This window comes from Sarcophilus harrisii, chromosome 1 (genome assembly GCF_902635505.1).
Source record: "Sarcophilus harrisii chromosome 1, mSarHar1.11, whole genome shotgun sequence".
In the NCBI taxonomy this organism is placed as follows: Eukaryota; Metazoa; Chordata; class Mammalia; order Dasyuromorphia; family Dasyuridae; genus Sarcophilus; species Sarcophilus harrisii.
Window position 1 is genome coordinate 42942080 of NC_045426.1, and position 27599 is coordinate 42969678.

Below are 27599 nucleotides of genomic sequence, written 5' to 3' on the forward strand. Positions count from 1 at the left end.
AGAAAATCCCATCTGCATCCAGAAAAAGAATTATGGAGACTGAATCTAAATCAACATATGCTATGTTCACTTCTTTTTTTCTGTTTTTTTCTCTCTCCCGTGGTTTTTCCCCTTTGCTCTGATTTTTCTCTCCCAACCTGATTCATAAAGCAGTGTGTATTAAAAAATAAATAAACTTATTATAATAAAAAAACCACCAATTAAATATTTTAAATGCATATCTTATAGGCTTTTAAAATTTGAAAAAGAACTTATTTCTGCCTCAAAATTCTTCCAAATCACTCTTTCTGCTGAGGACTCCAACCCTCTTCCAGTCAACCAAGTTTATAACATCAGAGACTTAACTCATTCTTCATTGTGCATTCCATATAATAAATCAATTGGCAAGTGTTGTTAATTCTATTTAAATAATATACCTCCAAATAATCTGATTCTCTCCATTTATGCAATCATTACCCTAATTCAGACCCTCTTTGCTTCTTGCCTGGAATACTGTAATGACATCATAATAGATTTCTCCACTTGGATGCTCTCCTCTTTCTAATTCATCCTCCAAGAGCTCAGAGTGACTAAGGAATTTCTTTGCTCAGGAAGTCCATTGCTTCCTTATTAATGCCAGAATCATATACAACTGTTCTATTTGGTCATTAAAACTCTTTATAGTCTAGCTTCTATTTACATTTCTTGGCTTATTATTTACCATTCCTTTTTATTCCATTTTCAGTCCATCCAAAAAGACTGCCTTCTTGCTGTTCCTCCCACACAACATTCTATTTGTGCCCTTGCACAGGCTGTCCCCCATGGCTAGAATGCACTCTTTCCTTATTTTATGTGGAGTGAGAGACACTTATTTTATTTAGGTGGGGCAATTATTATTTTCTATTACTGTGTAAGAAACAGATAGTGCAATTTTAACTAAATCAATATACTTTTTGAATTAGTCTTTTAAAATCTCTTGTTATTGGTAAAGTTGCATTATTATAAACAAGAATGTTATCTCTTTCTAAATCCTGAACTTGTATCAATGGACTGGCCTGAATTAGTCTGGCCTAGACTGTTGAAGTGTCACATTTGACCAAATGACAGTATGAGGAAGTTTTCCCCCGGGGGAAAGATTAAAAAAGGGGTTAGAGGAAGTGAAAGAAATTTCCAAAAGGAAAAGTAAAAAAGTGTACCCTATTCACCCCTAAAAAAACTACAACAAAACACCTTTCTATTTGCGCAACTTTTATTTTGTCTGAAGTAAAGGTGATCTCTGTGAAGTTATCACTAAGTGTTCCACCTTTAAAATTCCTTATCTAACTTCAAAAATCAGCTGGAGCTTTGTTTCCCAAATGCTGGGCTTCATAACCTTCTCAGCCACTAAGGAGCTCCCACTCTGTTCTCTATCTATTAATTTTTATTTTTTATTTTTAATCATATTTATTTATTTAATCTTTTCCTCCATCACATGTTTTTTATTTTAATTTTGGGTTTCAGATTCTCTCTCTTTAACAATAACAAGAGATTTATCTCCAGGCCCAGCCCCCATTAAGAAACCACATATGTAGTTATGCAAAACATTTCCATAAAAGTCATGTTGTGAACTAAAATGTAGGTCTACCACTGTAATAAAGAATCCCTCAAGAAAAATAAAGCTAAGAGAGAGAGAGACAGAGACAGAGAGAGAGAGAGAGAGAGAGAGAGAAAGAGACAGAGAGACAGAGACAGAGACAGAGAGACAGAGACAGACAGAGAGACAGAGACAGACAAGAGAGAGAGAGAGACAGAGACAGAGACAGAGAGAGACAGAGAGAGAGAGAGAGAGAGAGAGAGAGAGAGAGAGAGAGAGAGAGAGAGAGAAAGAGAGAGAGAATATGATTCAATCTGTATTCAAATACAACCAGCTTCTTCTCTAGGTATGGAAAGGATTTCATTATAAGCCATTCAGAATAGTCTTGGATCATTGTACTGCTGAGAATAGCAAAGTCCTTTATAGCTGGTCATCCCAGAATACTGCTATTATTTTGTATATAGTACATTTCACTTTGCCTGAGATGATGGGGGGCTTTCCAGAATTTTTTTCCCAAGAGTATTCTGCCCATAGAACAACAATATTCCATGTCAATTATACACTGCAATTTATTCCACCATTCCCCAATGCATATCCTCTTAATTTCAAATTCTTTTCCCTGAGAAGAGAGCTGGCACAAATATTTTTTGTACATATAGGTCCTCCCCCCCTTTTTATAAATCTCTTGGATATTCATGATTAATAATGGTATTGTTAGGTCAAAAATATACATGAAATTATAGTCTTTTGAGCATAAATAATATCTTTTGATCATTTATCAATTGGAGCATGGTTCTTATTTTTTATCAATTTGATTCAGTTCTTTCTATGTTTTAGTAAGAAAGCCTATCAGAGAAACTTTTTTTTTGGAGGGATGGTACTACCTGGGATCTATGAAGAATGTGAGCTTTTTTTTTTTTTTTAATAACTTTTTATTACCAGAACCCATGCCAGGGTAATTTTTTACACCATTATCCCTTGCACTCACTTCTGTTCTGATTTTTCCCCTCCCTCCCTCCACCCCCTCCCCCAGATGGCAAGCAGTCCTATACATGTTAAATAAGTTACAGTATATCCTAGATACAATGTATGTGTGCAGAACCAAACAGGTCTCTTGTTGCTCAGGGAGAATTGGATTCAGAAGGTACAAATAACCCAGGAGGAAAAACAAAAATGCAAGCAGTTTACATTCATTTCCTAGTGTTCTTTCTTTGGATGTAGCTGCTTCTGTCCATCCTTGAGCAATTGAAACTAAGTTAGATCTTCTCTTTGTCAAAGAAATTCACTTCCATCAGAATACATCCTCATACAGTATCTTTATTGAAGTATATAATGATCTCCTGGTTCTGCTCATTTCGCTCAGCATCAGTTCATGTAAGTCTCACCAATCCTCTCTGTATTCATCCTGCTGGTCATTCTTACAGAACAATAATATTCTATGACATTCATATACCACAATTTACCCAACCATTCTCCAATTGATGGGCATCCATTCATTTTCCAGCTTCTAGCCACTACAAAGAGGGCTGCCACAAACATTTTGGCACAAACAGTCCCTTTCCCTTCTTTAGTATCTCTTTGGGGTATAAGCCCAGTAGAAACACTGCTGGATCAAAGGGTATGCACAGTTTGATAACTTTTTGAGCATAGTTCCAAATTGCTCTCCAGAATGGCTGGGTGTGTTCACAATTCCACCAACAATGTATCAGTGTCCCTGTTTTCCCACATCCCCTCCAACATTCTGTGTTATCTTTCCCTGTCATTCTAGCCAATCTGACAAGTGTGTAGTGGTATCTCAGAATTGTCTTAATTTGCATTTCTCTGATTAATAATAATTTGGAGCATATTTTTCATATGGCTAGAAATAGTTTCAATTTCTTCGTCTAAGAATTGTCTGCTCATATCCTTTGACCATTTATCAATTGGAGAATGGCTTGATTTCTTACAAATTAGAGTCAATTCTCTATATATTTTGGAAATGAGGCCTTTATCAGAACCTTTGACTGTAAAAATGTTTTCCCAGTTTATTGCTTCCCTTCTAATCTGGCCTGCATTAGTTTTGTTTGTACAAAAACTTTTCAATTTGATATAATCAAAATTTTCTATTTTGTAGTCAGTATTGATCTCTAGTTCTTCTTTTGTCATAAATTCCATCCTCTTCCACAGGTCTGAGAGGTAAACTATCCTATGCTCTTCAAATTTATTTATAATCTCATTCTTTATGCCTAGATCATGAACCCATTTTGACCTTATCTTGGTATACAGTGTTAAGTGTGGGTCAGTGCCTAGTTTCTGCCATACTAATTTTATATATACTAATTTCCAATTTTCCCAGCAATTTTTGTCAAATAATGCATTCTTATCCCAAAAACTGGGGTCTTTGAGTTTGTCAAACACTAGATAATTAAAGTTATTAGCTGTTTTGTCCTTTGAACCTAACCTATTCCATTGATCAACTAGTCTATTTCTTAGCCAGTACCAGATGGTTTTAGTAACCGCTACTTTATAATATAATTTAAATATCCACCTATTGCTCTGAAGGATTATACTGAGTTTTGCTTAATAGGTGATTCTTGGTTGTAATCCGGCCTCTATTGTTCTCTGGAATATTATATCCCAGGCCTTCCAATCCTTTAAGGTAGAAGCTATTAAATCTTTTGTTATCCTGACTGTGGCTTTACTAGTTTTGAACTGTTTCTTCCTGGGTGCTTGCAATATTTTATCCTTGACATGGAAATTCTGGATTTTGGCTATAATATATTTGGGAGTTTTCATTTTGGTATCTCTTTCAGGTGGTGATCAGTGAATTTTTTTTAATTTCTAATTTACCCTCTGGTTCTAAAATATCAGGACAGTTTTCCTAGATAATTTCTTGAAATATGATATCCAGAATCTTTTTTTGATCACAACTTTCAGGTAGAACAATAGTTTCTAAATTATCTCTCTTTCATCTATTTTCCAGATCAGTTGTTTTTCAGTGAGATATTTCACTTTTTTCTCTTTTTTTTTTTGTTTTATTTTATCTTGATTTCACATAAAGTCATTAGTTTCAATTTGCTCAATTCTAATTTTTAAGGAATTATTTTCCTCAGTGAGCTTTTGTACTTCCTTTCGTAATTTTGCTTAAGACATTCTTTTCCTCATTAGCTTTTTGTATTTCCTTTTGCACCACTTTTTCCCTGATTTTTTTCTCTATCTCTTTTACTTGATTTTGAAAATTCCCTTTGAGCTCTTTTACAGGCTGAGCCCAGTTCTTATTTTTCTTGGAGAATTTGGATATAGGAACTTTGATTTTGTTATCTTCTGAGGGTGTGTTTTGATTTTCTTGTTACCATAGTAATTTTCTATGGTGAGAACATTTTTGTTGTTGTCTGCTCATTTCCCTAGCCTATTATTCATCTTTTAACTCTTTGTTAAAGCATGGCTCTGTTTCCATGGTGGAGAATGCAATGTTCCAAGCTTCAGGGGTTTTGGACAGCTGTCTTCAGAACTCCTTCAAAAGACCTGACCTTTTCTTTTTTTCTGCCTTGGAACTGTTAGGAGAATCCTCACACCACTGTAGCTGTAATTTCTAGTGTGCTAAAGCAACAGATTCCTGTTTTGCTACTACCAGTGTCAGGACCAGGGCCAGCTACGACTGTACTTGCATACCCTGTGCTGGGATTGCACCAGTGAATACCTACCTTGAAGTTACAGACCTTTTCTACTGAGCTTCTAAGTTGCCTTTGGCTGGAAAATGTTCTATTTCATCTTTTTGGATGTTCTGAATCTCTAAAATTTGTTTAGAAAGATATTTAAAGGAATATATAGTGGTTTGGGGGAGGATTGGGTGAATTCCTGACTTTATTCTACCATCTTGACTCCCTATTTACTCATAATATACTGAAGTATACTTATGTTTACATGTTGTTGCCCCAAGTAGAATATAAGACTCTTGAAGGCAAGGACCATTTTATATTTGTCTTTCTATTTCTAGAGCCTTCCTTAGCATCTAGAACATAAGAGAGGTTTAGTAAACCTTGCATGATTGATTATTTTAATTTCTCTACTTAATGAAAGTCTCTCTCCCCAAAGTTAAAATAAAGTGTCAAGTATAAAATAGCTTTGGAAATAGATTTTCAGAGAACCTATGGCACTTAACCCAATCCTGCTGGAGCCATCTGGTGACACAATGATAGATATAGAATGGGATGGGGCTTAATCTGATACAACCCCTTCATTTTATGGATTGGGAAACAGATCCAGAGGGCCCATAAGAGTATGAATGCAATATTAGATAGACTACTGAATCTGGATTCATTGACCTTGATTCAATCTTTGATTTAGTTGCTTACCAGTTCTTTGGGGGAAGTTACCTTATCTCTCTGAGACTCAATTTCCTCATCTGTAAAATGGAGATAAGAATAGCAATTGCCACACAGAGTTACTGTGAGGATCAGATGCAAATAAAGACCTTTCTAAGCTTTAAAGTGATACAAATATGTGAGCTTTTATCATTAAATTACTTTCTCCAGAGCCATATAAATAGTAAGAAGTAGAGACAAAAAGTTTAATTTAGGTCCCCTCCTTGCAAATCTCTTATCCACATTACTTCTCCAAAAAAGAGGTTAAAATGCCTCTGAGATGATTCTTTTCATCAACAATTTCACTAAAAGCTTGTTTTAAAGAGGACTTTTAGTTGATATAAGACATGTAAACCCTCAAACAATATAGATGTAAAAATACACAGAATAGGTAGATGTTTATACACTAAAGGTTTGCAACATCCAATCAATAAATATCCATTAAACATTTCCCGTGTGTCAACTCCTGCACTAGGCTTTGGAGATACAAATAAAAAATCAAAATGACACACATCTTTAAGGATCTCATATTCAACATCGACACTAAAAATGAAGGCAAATTTAAGAAACTCTTGAAAACATTTTAATTCAGATATGCAAACAAATGTTGCCTTTCATCCTGAAAAAACTCTTGAGTGCTTCATATTTAGAGACCTATAAAGGGAAGAAGTAATTTTATTTATGGTCAGCAAATGTAGGAATGATCTGCTAACTCTTCAGTGTGAGGAATTCTGAATGTGAAGACTCCTTTCATAAAGGTAGACAACAATTTACATATGATTAAGCTGCAATATCATAGTTCATTGTTTAAGACACTTAAAGGTTTGCCACGTCACATATAAATAAATATAATGTAAATATAAATAAAATAAAGATGAGTTGGTTTCAGAATTCAGGTCTTTCTCCATGTTTAGCATCCTGTTCATTAAGATCAGTCAACAAACTGAGTCTTTTAGGTACAGGACAATGAGGAAAACCATGTGTGTGTGTGTGTGTGTGTGTGTGTGTGTGTTCATGTATGTTGAATAGAACACCAGTCCAGGAATCAAGAAGACATCTTGCTGAATTTAAATCAGACATTTACTAGCTGTGAGACCCTATTTGCCTCAGTTTCCCCAGATGTAAAATGAGCTGGAGAAGGAAATAGCAAACCACACCAATATCTTAGCCAATGCCTAAATGGGATCACAAAGAGTCAGAAATGTCTGCAATGACTGAACAACAAATGAGTCTTGACTACTGGTTAATAGACATCAGAAATATGAACATCAGAGAAGAAAGAATATAGAAATAGCATTATAAAGAGTGTGGAAATGATTCAGAAATAGAGGATCCAAGTTCAAATCCCAAGTTAGTAAGTTATTAACAATGAGACCTTTGTTTGGCAAGTGACTTAACCTCTACAGATTCTTCTGCAAAATGAGATAGTTGTACTTAATGGCCTCCAAGATCCATCTGTGATTTTATAAATTTATACTCTGTTATTTGTGTATTGGGGGGCAAAAAAAACATGAAAAATCTATTCTATTATTCCCTAAATGTATTTTATTTAGAATTTTTAAAAATATATCAACTTTTGTGTTTGAAGTGAAATACTTTGAGGATAACCCAATGTCATCCAATAGGTCAAGGGTACCTTCAATTTTAAGGTTTTGTAACAATCAACAAAATAGAGTTTTCCATTTCCAATAACAAAAGTGCTTTCTTTGAGACTAAGAATTATCTTTGGAGACCAAATAGGTTCTTTTGAAAAGAAGAGGTGGTAAGTTGCATGAACAGTTGTATAAGCTCCCCTTAGAAGTGGATTTTAAAATTAAATCAGCCAGACCAACTTTCCCTGATCTCCTATTGTTGGGAGAAAAACATCCTTGACAATTATCTATTTTGATAACATGCCCCACTGTTACCTTCGTTATATTTTTCCAGTTCTCGGAATGGTACAATAAAACAGGTCAGCATGGAGTAGCTTCACTGAATGAGGACACTCAGCTCATACCATCCTGCTCACATTATTACTTCACAAAAGGAAGCAAAACTCAAACCAAAGATAAATCAGTAGATTATCTGATTTCACTGGGCTTAAATGATTTTACATGGCTTCCAAAGAAGTAGCTAACCCAGCCCCATAAATAAAAGAACCAAAGTTTAGAGCCAGCAACCACTATTCTCAGTAGACCATCTTCTCTGACTTCAGAGGCGTAGCAAGCTGCTTTGCAAGTATGAAATTAGTAGTTTGGATTGATTGGCCATAATGTATGAGACCATCTTGACTTTCCTAAAGAAGTAGGAGAAATGAGCTTGTGATAAAGAGAGCCATCTAAACCCAGAGGGAGCATTGTGAGAACTGAGCATGGATTACAACATAAAATTTTCACTCTTTTTGTTGTGGTTTGCTTGAATTTTCTTTCTCATTTTTTTTTTTTTTTACTTTTTGATTTGATTTTTCTTGTGCAACAAGATAATTGCATAAATATGTATGTTTATATTGGATTAAATATATGTTTTATCATGTTTAACATATATTGTATTGCATGCCATCTAGGGAGAAGGGCAGGGGAAGGGGGGGAATACAAGGTTTGTAAAGGATCAATATAAAAAAAATTATCCTTGTTTTGAAAATAAAAATTTCAATAAATAAAAATATTAAAAAAAGAATTAGAATTCAGATGTCATTTTGGTCTTTGCTGAGTACTAGAAAGAAAAAAATATAGATAGATAGATAGATAAAGAGTCACAATGCTGATTCTCTTTCCCCATTTTAGTCCCCAGCAAGTCAGACTCAATGGAGTAGCATAGGGTATATCTATAAACATAAACAACTTTGATTATTTTGGTTGACTTGACTTTTAGAAAATTATAACTTATAAGTCATTTACTAAAGGCATCATAGGATTTAAAGTTGGAAGACGTTGTCTAGTACAATTTGGTTTTTCAAAAAATTACTTAGCAGGCCAATTAGGTCAATTCAATTCAATAAAATTACACACACACACACACACAATATACCAAGCATTATGCTAGGGACAAGAGATAACAAAACAAAGGGAGATACAGAATCCTAGGAGATAAGTATTCTCATTATCACAATGTTGCAGGTGAGAAAAACAATGCAGCCAGAACTTAAGTGATCCAGGGCCACACAGTTAATATCAGAAGCTAGATTTGAACTCAACTCTTCTTGATTCCTAGCTCAGAATTCTAACCATTATATCACAGAGCTGGTGGGTGACCTTGTGTGTGGAGATAATGAAAATGTGGCCAAAACAGGCAAATTAGTTGTGTGTGTATATCACACTAGTGAGAATTATTAATTAAAGAATACCTAAAGATATCTAGCTTCATTTATTTTAAATTAGATGTTATATATTCAGTATTGTTAATGAATTGTTGTCACAAAAAGAAAGCTCCTACTAAACCCATTTCAAGAGATTTTTACCTACTTTTCAAAAGAACACATTGTCCAATATAAATAATGATTCTCAATGCTTGAAATGTTCTCTTCCTTGAGTAAGTTAAACATTCCTTCTGAAAACCTTGTTTTTGTTATTCATTTAATATACATTTTCCCCCAGGAGAGAACAAAGACAAACCACCACACAGAGTTGCAAATTATCATTAATTTTAAATCAGCAGGCTACAAATGAATGCGTTCTTACCGTATGTCATGTTCAACATCATGGAAATTTTCTAAGACGTGAAATATTCTATTTGTTTGCTTCTGGCTTAATCCTCTTCTAAATAGCCATTGATTGGTACAGGGACATATTTCTGATTTCCAGTCTTGCAAGATATTTGTGTCTTTGGGGAGGTTGGTTCATAAGAATATTGATGGCAAGGAACAAGGGCATCTGGCACTTATAAAACAAAGCAATATTTTACCTCATTTGCCTTGTTGTGTTGCTATAGCATAATTTAATTCAATAATTATCTATTAAGCATGTATTAAATGCCAGACTTCTAAGATAACAAAAAAGTTTGAAAATTATCCCAGACTCTAAGGGCATTTACTTTTCTAGAAGGAATACAAAATTTATATTCATAAATAAATTCATCATAATTTGAGCATCTCTGCTGAGCCTTGAAGGAAACTAAGAATTCTAAGAAGTGAAGATGAAGATGGAAGGTATTCTAGGCTTAGGGCATAGCTTTTACATAGCTCTGATAACACTGAGAAACTGAATGCTTTGTACAATAGCTACTTGAATATTGTAATATTGGAAGGAAACTACATCATTTTTATTACTATCATAATAACATTCATGTAGAACTTCCAAAACAATGCATTTTCTGAATGAGATAAGCATTTGAAAACTGAGTGGGAGAAGCTGTTACTTTGAAAACAATGTATAGGGTTTGGTACATGGGTTTTTATAAAATGAAAATGTGATGTTTTATATTGAATCCTGTGTTATATTCTGTTGTGTACATGGAATTTTTTTCTTTTCTTGTTTTAGATTTAAATTTAAAATGAATAATAAAATTTAATTTAAAAAACTGAATGGGATTGTGGGATTTGTAATTCACAAGGACCAGCATTCTCCCTCTGCCCAGAGAGTGATTTAGAACTTTAAAGTGGAAGGCATACCTGAATTAAATATGGCAATTCCTAAAGGGACACAGATAATCTATGAGATATGGATTAGGGCTACAACAGCTAAGTAGCATCAAGAGTGGAGAATAGAGCATCCCTAGTTCATGTCATAAGAAGCAGAACTAGAAAGAATCTTCAGCAATAGGACAATAATTAAAAAGAGAAATCAAATTAAAAAAAATGAAACAATAAAAAAATACTCAAACCAAAGCTTCCCATTTTAGCTATCTCTTCATGAACTGATAAAAGTTCCAAAAAACAAACCAACAAAAAAACATCTTTTCTTCCCTCCCTTCCTCAACTATTTCCTGACCAGGCAAAGACTGTTCACCTCTTTTGTCTAAACAGTTTCTGTATCCTAATTTTTGTCTCAAACTCAAGGAGGTCAGGAATTAACTAGAGATTTTTTAAAAATCGGATAAGTCAGAAAACAATCAGTAACAAGATGTTAATGTTTTTCCTAATCAGATGGCTCTGCTTTTATTATAATTGTATAATATCTTTGTGTCTATTATATTCCATAAAATAGAAAAAAGACACCACATGAACTTGTGCACTATTATTCTGCCTGTAGACTAAAAAGAAAGCTAATTGTTTAAGAGGGTGTGGCTGTCTATATATGCAAAGAGAAAAAAAAAGGATCAGGAGGGTAGGGAAAGAATACATTAGAGTCTACACCATGCACACATGCACACACCTGCATGCACACACAAAAATATAGAAAAAATCTGGGAAGGATTCAGCTGCACCACTATTCAGTAATGATAATAAAACAAAAAGATTGAATCCTAGTTAGCCAATTCTACCACATATGTGTATATATGTGTATGTGTTACACACAACTCTATAGTGTAAATATTAGAAATATCATTTTCCCACTGAATAATAAAATATTTGAAGCTCAGAGAGATAAACTAATTGGGCAGAAATTGTCAGAGTCAAGATTTGAATCCAGGATTTCTGGTTCTAGGTCCAATATCCTAAAGACCACTTCTCATTCAAAGTAGATATACATTAGAACTTGGATAGTAAGTAAAGACTGTATTGCTATTTCTAAGATACCAATTTCTTCTCACTGCAAAATTTACTCTTTTATAACGAAGTAAGAAGGAAAAGAGGGGAAAACAGAAAAAGAAGGAGGGAAGGAAAAAGAAATGGAAAAAGAAAAAAGAGAAGGAGGATGGAGGGGAAAAAAGAGAAGAAAAGAAAGGGAAGGGAAAGACAATCTAACTACTTTGATAGTATGGAAGAAAAATCTTTTTTACCTACTTTGAAAGCTGGGAATCCCTCTAAAGGGACTATGAGAACAAACAATTTTGCTTAAATAAATTTCAGATGCATTAATATGAATGTTTGCTATTAAAATATGAGTGAGTATTTAATGAAAACAGCCTCTTTCCTAAAATAAACATTTCAGAAAGACCAAAGGAAACTCTTATGTGGAAATTACCCTTCTCCAAGGGTTTTTTAAAAATGTTATACTGTTTGCTTCATCTTACACCTTTTTTCCTCTCCTGCTCCCTCCCACCCTTTGCCTAAGAATATCAAAACAGATCCTTTCTCCCCTATGCTGCATTTAAATCTGGTTTTCATTCGGATGAAAAATAGCCACTGACTTCTCTTCTAAGATAGGGGAAGAAATTGGGATTCCAGAGACCAGGATCTAGTGTGACCTTCGCAACAAATAAGCAGTTCTGTAACATTTGAACATAGCATTTAAATTCTGTGGGGCCCAATTGGTGCATTTGACAATGAAAGAGTTGGATTATTTACCTTATCATCATAACTTTAAAGCTGAACTTTAAGACTCAGTGTCCAGAGTTGAATGTTAAGGCCTCGGGTAGGAAGTAGAAGAATCCAGATCATTATGATCTTGACTCAAAACCCAATGTTTCCTTCCTTATCTCAGATTTATTGATATCCTGTTTCTATACCCATAAAATTTTATATCTTTAAAACAATTTAACTATAGGAATTTATTTCTATTATTTCATTATTTTCATTATTATCTGTCTACCTAAATATGACAAGAGAATGCTATATTGAAATATGAATGAAAATAAGTGCAAAAATACATATTTATTGAGTATTTATGTGCCAGTCACTATGTGAAGTGTTAGTTTTACAAATGAAAGCACAAAACAATCCCTGCTCTTAGAGCTCCCTTAGAGATCTCCCTTAGAAATAACACATTCAAAAAGATGCAGCTGCAGAGTGGATAGAAAGAGCTGGTGGTCCTTAGGGGAAAGCATCAGGGTACACGGCAAGTCAGTTGATCCAGACTGCACAAAATTATATGAATGAGAATGTAAAACTCCTGGAATATTTTCTCCCTCCCACCCCAATGTATGTCAATTTTTGTTGTTGTTTTCTGACAATCTGATATAATAAAAAATCAGCAGGAAATATTCTGTGATTTTTTTTTTTTATTTAACTGTTTCTGTTGGATCAAATCCAATAAAAACTTAAGTATCCAATTTGTACAAGGCTCAGTGGCAGTATACACTACCACTTTGGAATACAAAGAAAAAACAAACAAACATAAAACCCCTGTCCTCAGAGAGCTTACTTACTTACTACCAGGAAATATATATAAACAACTAAGTATAAGCATAAAGATTTGAGGGAAGAACAAGAATTTATGAATAAGGAAAAAAGGAAAGGATCATTGTAGGAAAGCTAAGATTGCTGATCTTGGAAGGAAGTTAGGGACTGTAAGAGGCCTTTAGCAGTAAACCTGACTCATAACAGTGCTTTGTTCATTCCAGCTCAGTCTTAGAACCAAAAAAGGAATTTATCCGTTATTTTAGAGTTAATAAAAGGAGGTTTGCTTAGCCATAGCCTAGAAACGGTATGCAATAGGGGGTAGTATATTATTTAGCTTGGCTCCTTTAATCTCCATATGGAAAATCATCTGGTCAGTGAGGCAGGATATAGTGACTCACCCGGTCTCAGTATATTTGCCAAGTTTAAAGAGCTCTGACTCCACATGAATGGGCCTCTTAATGCCTGTAAGTGAACAAAAAATCAAGTCAATATGCTCAGAGATTTCCAGGAAGCAGTATCAAATAAGGAACAGATTGAACATTGGACCAATGAAGTCTCCAGACAGTCTTGTTGTCTTTAAGGAAATTATCACAACTTACATTTTGGGGATTTAAGAGTAGAATCCTGGTGGATACTGGTCCTATCATAGTGTCCAAGACTAGGAGGTATCACATTTCTGAAAGAGAGTATACCCTTTACAAGGTGGAGAAATGGCAAATCAAAATATGAAAGATTTTATATGCCAATTTGATGCTTGAATTTATTCTTTTAGGTAAAAGAGACACTAATAAAGGCAAGAAAAGGTTCTCTCCTGGAACTCAAGAGTGTGGGCAGTCATATTTATACTTTTTTTTAAAAAAAATCAAATATGGGAATGGAGAAGACAGAATAACAATGACATGCTTATAAATTCTCATAATATTACTTATTAGATGCCCATCTTACAGAGATATCCAGTCCAATTTGTGCAGAACTTCTTCCCCTGTTTGAATTCAAAACAATTTTTGATGGACCATATCTAATATCAGTTTTAAATACTACATTTCTCTTCATTCTTTCTTTTCTCTTCTCCTCTTTCTTTTTTCCCTTCTTGGGGACTATATAAGGAACACTTGTGGAGATGCAATCTACAGGTGGAGTTGAGTTGAGAATATAATACAGATGGTAGGGAATGTCACTCTTTAGATCATCAGCAAAATAGCAAGTATTTCTGTAAAGAAAGTATATAAAAGAAAGAGAAAATCCTAGGCCCTAGATTTGAAAGATACTTCTATAACCATCCATACCTAGAACTGCCTCTGCAAAAAAGTAGACACCCAACCTTCACATGAAGAATTCCAAATAGGTAGAGCTTTTTAAAATTCTTAATATCACATCATCAGCTATTCCTTTTGGTTTCTTGTAATCTGAAAATGTGACCTTCTTCAGAGATTTCATCAAAATCATCAGTAAAACTATTGAACAACACAAAATTAAGAGCAGACTCCTAAAATACTCTACTCGGATAATCCCGTCAAATTGATATAGTTATTAATTTTTTCATGTCTATTCTTTCAAATAGTTCTTAACCCATTTAACTATATCATATAGCATATTTCTCTTCCATATGATCTATAAGAGTAGCATGAGACTGTCCAATTGCTTCAATATAACTTCAATATAACAATACTAACTCTTCAGCATTTCCGTGGTCAGGAAGTATAGTTACTCTTTCAAGAAATAAAATTATATTAATTTAGTATGACTTATACTTAATGAAGCCATCCTATCTTTTGCTAATTCTTAATTCATTTGCAAACCTTTAAGCATTATTTAAATGCTTACCATTATCAAACTTTTTATTGTCAACATCATCTTCATCATCGTCAATCACTGTCACCATCATCATTGAAAAGTGATTCTCCTTGAAAGAAAAAAAAGTAACTAAAATATTTGAATACATTGCTCTTTATGTCAATATCTATTATCATTATTCCAACCATACAGCATAATTAGTAGTCCTATCCTTTCTGTGATCCTTTAGACACACACACACACACTGGATGGGGTAGAATAATTGTATATATATTTGCCATTTCATGTCATTCATAATTTTTCTTTCTCACTTTTCTGTCTGAGAATGCTGAAAAATGCATTAGCTTGAAAAGCCCACCTAAGTTCTTCCATGTTTGAATCAAGATTCTTAATGAAAAGTAGTTGACTCAAAATCTGAATGGTTTATAATTGTGAGAAGCAGTGGTTAAAAATAACATTGTGATAGCAATGTTTCTGACACAAATTCTTTTAAAATCTGTTAATGGATTCAGCCTTCTTCTTGCTCTCTTGACTGCACATTTGCTGTCTCCTATGTAGTAGGTGACAAAATCTGAAATCACTCTAGCTGAAACGATTAATATTCATTAGTCACTTCAAATGTGATTGTTTTTTGTTCAGCATGTACATCTTTTATTCTTCCAGTTCATCAGCTTCCCTTCTTGGTTCTTTAAAATAATGTGGCTAAAGCCTGGATGACAGGCATGTAAGGCTACCTCCTCCCCCCTTTTCAGTACCTGGCTGACTGGCTGTATAACCTTGATAACATGAAACAGTGGAGAAAGAACTCACTGATGTCAAATACCCTGCCTCCTTCTTCCAGATGAAAATTGGCATAAATTATTGGATTAGTAATATTGTTCAAGAGCTCCTGGCTTTCGGAAAACATTAATGAAATGAAAAGAAACTACCGGAGTGAGTTCTTTCCCTGACTGAAGATATTTAAGGACTGCAATCCATTGAGAATAGATAAACTGTTTTGTATTCTTATTGGAGGAAAATATTTGAATAAGATATATAAAGTGGCTTATGATTTACCATTGATTCCTATTGCCTTTTTTCAGCACGTGGATGAAAGAATTGCTTTAACTAAAGACTTGATGTTTATTACAGATTGTGAACAGAGGATGGGGTCAGATTTAACCTGCTTTATGCAAAGGGAAATGAAGCATTCTGTTTTCCATAATAAATTCTTTGTGGCTGGTGTTCTGGTCAAATAGTCTATTCTATAGTTATTTTATTTATATATGTATATATGTATATACTATGCACAGAGACATATCTATATGACAAGTATAAACAACATGCAATGTATATATTACTTACATCTATGTATATGTGTAGATAATTTTATATGACCACAAAACATGATTATATAATTCCTCAGACATTTACTTATTGTGTAACTAAAGTTGTCACTTGACAGTTGCCTGTCTTGGGTTCCTCAACTGTAAAATGATGTTAATACTAACAACTACTTCACAAGGTCATGGTCAAATCAATCAAATATTTTCCAAGGGCTTAGCAGAGTGGCTAGCACATAGTAGGTGCTTAATACATGCTTATTCCATTCTCTTCCCCTTATTATCCAGATTCAGTTATGCCAGTTTGGTGAATAGTCCATGGAATTAGTTCATCAATACATCTGTCCTGGACAGTCACTAAAGAGGGGCAGTGAACTGACCCCAGAATTGTGAAGTGACATGACATGACATGGAAAAGTGACAAGATGACATTCTACACTCTCAAGTTCTTTCTTGTTACAAAAAGTCTTCCTTTTAACAACAGTATTCTGTTGACAATAGAATCAACGACCGACTCTGTAGTCAGGTGAGTTGACTTCAAATTCCATCCAAGATGCTTACCATTTATTTATGTGACCTTCCACAAGTATTCCTGGAGACTTAGTTTCCTCTTCTGTAATATAAAAAGGTTGGGCTATATGGACTCTAAGATCTAGTTCTGTAATGATAGTACTCAAGGAACTCAAATGAATATAGTACTTTAGGGCTTGTAAAATATCTGTGGTGGAGAACCAGCCTGGTGTAGCATTGTATCTGAGAACTAGAGCAGGAAGGAACCTAAAGCTATTAACTGGATCATAGGAAAATGGGTTTCCATTAAAATTCAATAAGCAGCACCTGACCCAAATAATCACTTAATAAATGTGAATTAATTGATGAACTCATTGAGTACCTACTAAGCACAAGACTGCTCTAATTAACCCTGGGCTACAAAGTGATTTTGTTTTTTGTTTTATTTTGTTTTGTTTTTAAGCACAGTCCATGCCTTTATCACAAGAGCTTACTACAATCTGCTAAGGTAGAGGGGCAGGGAGAATAAAGGAATTGATGAGACACATTAATGAGTATGATAATGACTTAAGGGCAGAGGGGAAAACTAGAAAAATTTGAGGAGGGAGAAAAGATACAGCAGAGTGATGATTAGAGAAAGCTTCAGGCAGTAGATGGTGTTTGATCTGAAGAGAAGGATTTCAGAAAGTGAAGATGAGCAGTGAATATATTCCAGGTATACAAGACTGTCTATGTGAGTACACAAAGGCTTAGGACAGCTGGGCAAGAGAAGGGAACAATCAGTCAGGAAGTCTTGTGGGAATGTAGTGTGAATGAATAGAATCAATGTGGAAAAAAAGGTTGGGAAGGTAGGTCAGAGGCACTGCGGCTGTAACTGCAAATCTCTGCTGATGGGGTGGATGGAGCTAGAGAGAATAAGTGGTTCATTTCTACTCCTTATTATGTTAGGAAAAAAATCTCAGATCCAGGTCATTAGAATAAATCTACCCAACATCCCTGGTGGAAGTCACAAAGAGAATTGGTATTTCCCATTTTGACTTAAGTGAGTAGTTTTAACCTGATTAGGAGGCATCATGTCCACAGACTGGGTAAGAAAAGTCATAAAATTCAATAAACTGCCCTTAATCTAGAAAAAATTGGAAAGAAAAACTTATCTATAAAGCACAAAGAGGAATAAGTGCTGCTGCCACTGCTGAATAAATAACACACATAGCACATTTTGCAGTTATCTCATTTGATCTTCACAACAATCCTGGAAGGGTGATGCTATTATTACTCTCATTTTACAAATGAGGAAATTGCCAGGGTCACAAAGCTAGAAAATATCTGAGACAGGATTTGAATTCTGTCTACCTGATTCCAAGAATGATACTATCCACTGTACCACCTAGTTTTGCCATTTTCTAAAGGCTTTGATAATCTAAAATCTGCATGGATTGCCTTTAGTATTCTTTATTTTATTTTCCAAAATCTGTAAGTAAAATTATTTATATCTGGATTTTTATGAGCCTGTGTATTTATAAGGATGGCTAGTGGCTAGTCCCTGGAAATGGTATGGAATACTGACATTCACAAATTTCCTTAATGGTGGCAATGAGCCAGAAAAAATAAGTTCTCCCCAATTTATCTAGACTCTCCTCATAGTGAAGTGAAGAACTTCACTAGATTGTGGAGTTGCCTTTACTGCCAGGCCAGAGAGTTTGGATTTTTTTTTTCTATAGTCCATAGCATAGATGCTAAAACATAGGGTCAAAGCAGAAAGTAATTGTGTACATGTCTGTTTAATAGCTCCCTTACATTGGACAAGAATGGAACATTTAGAAAATATATTTGATTTGCCTGATTTTGCAGAGATCAATTCTTCTGGAATTGATCTGGATAATTGATAACTGGACAAATATAAATCAATTCTATTTGCCTCAGTTTCCTTGACTTCAAAATGATCTGGACAAGGAAATTGCAAACCAGTCTAGCTGTGCTCACTTTTAGCTCCAAAATGGTACAATTTTGTGGCACAATAGCCACAATATAAGAATCTACCTGTATACAAATGTATCTTTAAACTAACAATTAGGAAGAGGCTTCTATTCTTATTGTCCAAAATCCCATGTGAAAATGCTATCACCTGCTCTGAACCTCAACTATTCCCTGTCTAAGAGCAAGGATGAATTGGCCCTGGAAGGACTATTTATACCTGAACGTATAAATGCCAGCCCATATCAAACATATACTGTACTCACAACACAAGCAGTATGGGAAACTGCCCAGGTTAACCAAGACTCACATTGCCTCTGGTCTCCAGCTGATCAGTATTTGCAGGGAGTCCTTAACCACTCCACAACCTCCATATGTTTCAGCCCTTTCACCTTTTCTTCTGCCTGTGACAATGAGAATATTAAAATCAATAGTTCTCTCTCCAAGCTACAAACACTCAAAACACTTTAAAATGAAGAATATTTCAGAAGAAAACATACACCAAGCAGAATATTTGGAAGGTCAATTTTCTAACATCTAAAGCTTTCAGTATAAGTGTAGAGAAATCCTAGTAATCTTATGCTGCAGCAATACATCAATCAAACAAGTAATTTATGATCATCTTTATATAAATAACTCACATTACATAGCATTTTAAGACCTATAAAGTGTTTTCCTTATAATAACCCTACAAGGGATGAAGTCTAATTATCATTAACCCCAATTTACATTAGGAGAAATCAGCCCAGAGATGTTAAATAACTAGTTTAGATCTGTACTAAGTTGATAACTAACTTATGTTAAGTAACTCTTGAATCATAGGAGCAGGGTTCAAATCTTGCCTTGTGACCTTGAAAAAAATTTCACTCTCTTCAGATCTCAATTTCTTCAGGTAAAAATGAGGATATTGGACAAGATGTCCTTTGGGATACCTTCCAGTACTAAATTTATGATCTGACTCTCATTTCTAAGTAGTGAAAAAGGTTCATCAGAACAAAGAATTGGTCCCAAGTCTCCTCTCTCCAAATCCTGTGCTCTTTCCTTATTGGTATTCTTACCTACCCCTGAAAAATTCATAAGTGTAATGGTGTTCATTTGTAATGATGTTTCTTGCACACCATGGATAAACCATGTGTTTGCATTGAATTTCCAGTAGAGGTGACAGATTTATTCTGATCCTTACATTGTCTTTTGCTTAGTCCCTGCTGAGATCAGTAGCATTATTAACCTTTATGATAACTGATTCTAGGTTTATAGTAGTGAGATTCTAGAAAAGAACAAAATAACTAGGACCTACAGGTAGCAAACTCATTACTGTGATTCTGTTGTCTCAATCTCCATTGGCCATTTTGAATAAGGGAAATCCCCTTATTATCATGTGTAACATAAAAAGCAGAATACTTCTATTTTCAGGGAGAGTGTGAGTGAGAGTGGATGAAACACAGCACTTGGTATGGACAAGCCTGTAATCCAGTCCATTAGATTGTGAGTACCTTCACACATTTTGGCTTTGTGATCTTGCATAAATCACTAAATTTATCTGAACAACCTAAACTCTCTCCCGTGCTCCCACTCACATCAGCTTCAAAAATGAGAAGTCACCACAACTTGGAAAAGGGAAGACCAAATCTCGTCTCAGGCTGAGTCATGGCTGACAAGGCTAACATTAGTTAAAATCATAAGCTCTTTTGCAAAATATTGCAATGGAAAATAAATAAAAGACTAGTCTTCAGCATCATTTCACAGAACAGTACAGAACAGCCAAGAAAATAAGAGAGAATGGCGCAAGATCTAAACAATCCCAAGAGCTTTGCAAATACAGTCAAAAGAAGCACAACAGATGGAATTGAAATGGAACCAATCAGGCCAACATTTTTCTAGTTTCTTTCTTTGGTAATGCTAGTAACCTCTGAGCATTTATATCAAAGTCCACTGCATGAGAATGTCAGGGACACTGAAAAAAATGAAGGCAGAGAGCAAGACCAAACCTAACCAGAGATGGAAAAAATCTATGCTAAAGGTGAGAATTTTTAAGGCATTCAGGGTCCATTTTCAAAATATTTCAGAGGGAAAGATTCCAAAAGAATGGAAAATATCACAGACTGTGCTTTTCTTTGCCCTTTACAAATTGATTAGTGATTTACAAACTGAATAACAAGATGCTGGAAATATCTAAACAAAAGGAACAGGGTTTTAAGGAAGGATATCATTATTATTGGAGAATGCACTGTACCAAATGGAAATCAACAGCCCTATGGCCCATGTCCATTAGCCCTGAAGTGACACACTACCACCTCGACATTTAGCACAACTGACCCCTTGCTTCAGCTTCCTGTACTCTGAGGTATGCTGCAGACCCAGCTCATCAAAGGTACATGGCAGCAAGCAGACATTTCCCTGATGCTGAGTGGATAAAAATCCCTGGGGCAGAAAAGTTTCATACCCCTTGGGAGCCAAATGAAAAAGTACTAATAGAGCTGGTCTCTTTTTTCGCTGAGACAGTTCACAAAAAATAAGGAAATATACCCAATCTTTGATTCTGAGCTATGGGTTTGATCACTGGTTCAAAATGGTTCCCCAAGTTGGCTTTGCAAAGGACATCTACAAAAGTGTGTAGGAAAAACTGGAGGAATATTATTTCTGAAAAACAGAAACTTAACCTACAAAGCAAGATTCAAGGACTTATCTCATCTCTAAAGGAAGAGGAGAGGGACAGAAGAAGAAATACAGAATGCATGATAGTTCATGACAGGATAAAATGTAACACACAATTCCTGAAAAAATGTAAGTTCTATGAGAGCAGGATTTGTTCCTCCCTCCCTCCCTTCTTCCTCCCTCCTTCCTTCCTTCCTTCCTTCCTTCCTTCCTTCCTTCCTTCCTTCCTTCCTTCCTTCCTTCCTTTCTTCCTTCCTTCCTTCCTTCTTTTCTTCCATTTACTTTCTTTCTTCTTCTTTCTTCTTTCTCTTCTTTCCTTCCTTCCTTCCTTTCCTTCTTTTCTTCTTCCCAAATATTGTGCATGTCTAACATGTAACCCGTGTTTAAATAAATGCTTGTTGATTGATTTATTGATTATTTATCAAGAAGTAGCTATTTTCTTCACAAAGCATCCACCAAAAAGAATCAACCAAGAAGACATCAGTATCTTGCTTTTTCCTCTTTATGAATCTTTGTGCTGGGTTCAAATTTGAAGAGAAGAAAGGAGGCATGGTAGGATCATAGAGCTAGGGATAGAAAAAACTTCTGAGATCATCTAGTCCAAATCTTTTCATTTATAAATAATTTGAATCGATAAAGCATTTATTAAGCACCTACTATATATCAGACCCTGTGCCAGCCACTAGGAATATAAAGAGGGGATATTCCCTGCCATAAGGAATATGATATGATAACACAGGATAATATTACATAACACAATATAATGTAATATAATATAACCTTATACCAAAGTGCACTACATGAGAGAATGTCAAGGACACTTAAAATATGAAGGCATATATGGCTTTACAGGGAATTAAGCAAATTGTCCAGGGTAACATAGGTATTAATAGCAAAGGTAGGAAGTTAAACTCACATTTTCTTGTATCCACAAGACAAGCTCTCCATCAATCTCCTCCTCCCCTCATCATCTCCAATGTTTGTATATCCTTTCAATTTTTTTTTATTTAATAGCTTTTTATTTTCAGGTTATACGTATGGGTAACTTTATAGCATTAACAATTGCCAAACCTTTTGTTCCAATTTTTCACTTATTACTCCCCATCCCGTCCCCCAGATGGCAGGATGACCAGTAGATGTTAAATATATTAATATACAAATTAGATACACAATAAGTATACATGACCAAACAATTATTTTGCTGTACAAAAAGAATCAGACTCTGAAATATTGTACAATTAGCTTGTGAAGGAAATCAAAAATGCAGGTGGGCATGAATATAGGGATTGGGAATTCAATGGAATGGTTTTTAGTCATCTCCCAGAGTTCTTTGTCTGGGTGTAGCTGGTTCAGTTAATTACTGCTCCATTGGAAAGGATTTAGTTGATCTCCTTGCTGAGGATGGCCAGGTCCATCAGAACTGGTCATCATATAGTAATGTTGTTGAAGTATATAATGATCTCCTGGTCCTGCTCGTTTCACTCAGCATCAGTTCGTTTAAGTCTCTCCAGGCCTTTCTGAAATCATCCTGTTGATCATTTCTTACAGAACAATAATATTACATAATATTCATATACCACAATTTATTCAGCCATTCTCCAACTATGGACACCACTCAGTTTCAGTTCTACCACTACAAAGAGGCTGCCACAAACATTCATGCACATACAGGTCCCTTTCCCTTCTTCAGTATCTCTTTGGGGTATAAGCCCAGTAGTAACACTGCTGGATCAAAGTGTATGCACAGTTTGATAACTTTTTGAACATAGTTCCAAACTACTCTCCAGAATGGATGGATTCATTCACAACTCCACTAACAATGCAACTATGTCCCAGTTTTCCTTCATCCCCTCCAACAATCATCATTATTTTTTCCTGTCATCTTAGCCAATTTGACAGGTATGTAGTGGTATCTTAGAGTTGTCTTAATTTGCATTTCTCTGATTAATAATGACTTGGAGCATCTTTTCATATGACTAGAAATAGTATCAATTTCTTCATCTGAGAATTGTCTGTTTATATCCTTTGACCATTTTTCAATTGGAGAATGGCTTGATTTTTTATAAATTAGAGTTAATTCTCTATATATTTTGGAAATGAGGCCTTTATCAGAACTTTTGACTGTAAAAATATTTTCCCAGTTTATTGCTTCCCTTCTAATCTTGTCTGCATTAGTTTTGTTTGTACAAAAACTTTTCAGTTTGGTATAGTTGAAGTTTTTTATTTTGTGATCAGTAATGATTTCTAGTTCTTCTTTGGTCATAAAATCCTTCCCCTTCCACAGGTCTGAGAGGTGAACTATCCTGTGTTCCTATAATTTATTAATAATTTCATTCTTTTTGCCTAGGTCATGAACCCATTTTGACCTTATCTTGGTGTACGGTGTTAACTGTGGATCGATGCCTAGTTTCTGCCATATTAGTTTCCAATTTTCCCAGCAATTTTTGTCAAACAGTAAGTTCTTATCCCAAAACCTGGGGTCTTTGGGTTTGTCAAAGACTAGGTTGCTATAGTTGTTGACTGTTTTGTCCCTTGAACCTAACCTATTCCACTGATCAACTAATCTATTCCTTAGCCAATACCAAATGATTTAGGTAACTGCTGCTCTATAATATAATTTTAGATCTGTACAATAAGCCACCTTCATTTGTTTTTTTTTTTTTTTACATTAATTCCCTTGAAATTCTTGACCTTTTGTTTTTCCATATGAATTTTGTTGTTATTTTTTCTAGGTCATTAAAATAGTTTTTTGGAGTCTGATTGGTATAGCACTAAATAAATAGATTAGTTTAGGTAATATTGTCATCTTTATATTTGCTCGCCTATCCAAGAGCATTTAATATTTTTCAATTGGTTAGATCAGACTTAATTTGTGTGAAAAGTGGTCTGTAATTTTCCATAAAGTTTCTGATTTTCCTTGGCAGATAGAATCCTAAATATTTTATATTATCAGTAGTTACTTTAAATGAATTTCTCTTTGCAACTCTGACTGTTGGATTTTGTTAGTGATATATAAGAATGCTGATGACTTATGTGGGTTTATTTATAACCAACAACTTTGCTAAGTTATGGATTATTTCTAATAACTTATTAGTAGAATCTCTGGGGTTCTCTAAGTATACCATCATCATCGCAAGAGTGATAATTTGGTTTCCTCATTGCCTATTCTTATTCCTTTAATCTCTTTCTCAGCTCTATTGCCAAAGCTAGCGTTTCTAATACAATATTAAATATACTTGGATATGGGCAACCTTGTTTCCTCTGATCTTACTGGGAATGGTTGCAGTTTGTCTCCAGTACATATGATGCTTACTGATTGTTTTAAATAGATGCTGCTGATTATTTTAAGGAAAAGTCCATTTATTCCTATACTCTCAAGTATTTTAATAGAAATGGATGTTGGATTTTGTCAAATGCTTTTCTGCATCTATTGAGATGATCATATGGTTTTGTTAATTTGGTTATTGTTGGCCAATTATATTGATAGTTTTCTAATATTGAACCAGCCCTGCATTTCTGGTGTAAATCCTACTTGATCATAGTGTATTATCCTGGAGATGATTTTCTGTAGTCTTTTTGCTAATATCTTATTTAAGATTTTAGCATCAATATTCATTAGGGAGATTGGTCTATAATTTTCTTTCTCTGTTTTCGACCTACCTGGTTTAGGTATCAGTACCATGTCTGCATCATAGAAGGAATTTGGTAGGACTCCTTCATTCCCTATTTTATCAAATAATTTATATAGCATTGGGGCCAATTGTTCTTTAAATGTTTGGTAGAATTCACATGTAAATCCATCTGGTCCTGGGGATTTTTTCTTAGAGAGTTGTTTAATTGACTGTTCTATTTCTTTTTCTGAAATGGGACTATTCAAGCAATTTACTTCCTCCTCTGTTAGTCTGGGAAGTCTATATTTTTGGAGGTAGTCATCCATTTCACTTAGGTTATCAAATTTATTGGCATAAAGTTGAGCAAAATAACTCCTTATTATTTCTCTAATTTCCTCTTCATTGGTGGATACTTCTCCCTTTTCATTTTTAAGACTATTAATTTCATTTTCTTCCCTCCTTTTTCTAATCAGATTTACCAAAGGCTTATCTATTTTATTGGCTTTTTCATAGAACCAACTCCTAGTTTTATTAATTAGTTCAATAGTTTTTTTACTTTCAATATTTTTAATTTCTCCTTTTAATTTTAGAATTTCCAATTTAGTATTTGATTGGGGGTTTTAATTTGGTCTTTTTAGTTTTTTTTAGTTCAACAGTTAGATCTTTTCTTTCTCTGTTTTATTCAAGTAAGCCTCTAAGGATATAAAATGCCCTCTTATTACTGCTTTGGCTGCATCCCACAAATTTTGGTATGACGTATCATCATTGTCATTATCTTGAGTGAAATTATTAATTGTATCTATAATTTGCTGCTTCACCCAATCATTCTTTAAAATGAGATTGTTTAGTTTCCAATTACTTTTTGGTCTATTTACCCCTAACTTTTTGTTGAATGTGTTTTTTATTGTGTCATGATCTGAAAAGAAAGCATTGACTATTTCTGCTTTCTTGCATTTAATTTTGAGGTCTTTATGTCCTAATATATGGTCAATTTTGAATAGGTTCCATGAACTGCTGAGAAGAAAGTATATTCCTTTCTCTCTCCATTCAATTTTCTCCAAAGATCTAACATACCTAATTTTTCTAATATTCTATTTACTTCTTTAATTTCTTTCTTATTTGTTTGTGGTTTGATTTGTCTAATTCTGAGAGTGCAAGGTTGAGATCTCCCACTATTACAGTTTTGTTGTCTATTTCTTCTTGCAACTCTCTTAACTTCTCCTTTAGGAAGTTGGATACCATACCATTTGATGCATATATGTTTAATATTGATATCACTTTGTTGTTTATGCTACCCTTTAGCAGGATGTAGTTTCCTTCCTTATCTCTTTTAATTAGATGAATTTTGCTTTTGCTTGACCTGAGATAAGGATGGCTACCCCTGCTTTTTTGACTTCACCTGAAGAATAATAGATTTTGCTCCAGCCTTTTACCTTTACTCTATGTGTATCTCCCTCTTTAAATGTGTTTCTTGTAAACAACATATTGTAGGGTTCTGACTTTTGATCCAGTCTGCTATCTGCCTCCTCTTTATGGGGGAGTTCATCCCATTCACATTTATGGTTAGAATTACTAAATCTGTATTTCCTGCCATCCTAATAACCCCAGATTATGCTTTACTTTTCTTGCCTCCCAACCCTCTTTCCCCTTTTTGAACTTATGTCCCACTTGTATCACGATGCTTACCCTCTTTGAATCCCTCCCTCCCCCTTTGAGATCTTTTCCCTTCCTTCCCTATTACTCTTTCTTTCCTTTCCTCTCCCCTTTTTAATGGGCAAGAGAATTTTCTCTAAAACATATGTCAATTATTTCTCTTTGAGCCAACTCTGATGAGAGTAAGATTCACACAATGTTCCTCCCCCTCTCTAAATTCCCTCAGATATAAGTTTCCTTTGCCTCTTCGTGGGATGTGGTTTCCCTCTTTTATCCCTCCTTCCCACTATTCTGCCATCATCCCTTTTCCATATCTACTTCCCTTTTATGTTATATCAGTAAAATCAAATTATCATGATCCTTTTTGTATATTCACACGAAATACAATTCTCAAGGTTCTTTTTACCTTTTCATCTCCTGAGTTCTATGGTTTGTAGATCAAATTTTTGTTTAGTTCTGGTTTTCCTTAGAAACAAATGGAATTCATTTGTTTCATTAAATCCATCTTCTTCCTGGAAGAAAATGCTCAACTTAGCTGGGTAGTTTATTCTTGGCTGCATTCAAGTTCTTCTGCCTTTCGAATATCAGATTCCGGCCTTTGGTCCTTTAATGTGGAGCAGCCAGATCTTGGGTGATCTTATTGTGGCACCTCGGTATTTAAATTGTTTTTGGCTGCTTGTAAAATTTTTTCCTTAATCTGATAGTTCTGAAATTTGGCCACAATATTCCTTGGGGTTTTTATTTTAGGGTCTCTTTCAGAAGGCATTCGATGAATTTTTTTCAATGCCTATTTTACTTCTGATTCTATTACATCTGGGCAGTTCTCTTTGATAATTTCTTGTAAAATCGTGTCTAGGCTCTTTTTTTCATCATAATTTTCGGAAAGTCCAATAATCCTCAGATTATCTCTCCTAGATCTATTTTCCAAGTCTGTCATTTTGCAAGTAGATAATTCATGGTTTTTCAGTTTGTCATTTTTTTGGTTTTGCTTGACTGTTTCTTGCTGTCTCAATGAATCATTAGAGTCGTTCAGTTCTAATTTTTAAA

At 34.5% G+C, this 27599-nt stretch overlaps 1 long non-coding RNA gene across 1 annotated transcript; it reads right to left on the reverse strand.

Moving 5' to 3' along the window:
• Positions 1-13322: 13322 nt before the first annotated feature.
• Positions 13323-14930, reverse strand: LOC116422521. Its single transcript, XR_004233206.1, has 3 exons — positions 14858-14930; positions 13633-13709; positions 13323-13495 (listed from the first exon to the last, which is right to left on the reverse strand). It is a non-coding gene; the product is annotated as an uncharacterized LOC116422521 (long non-coding RNA).
• Positions 14931-27599: the final 12669 nt, after the last annotated feature.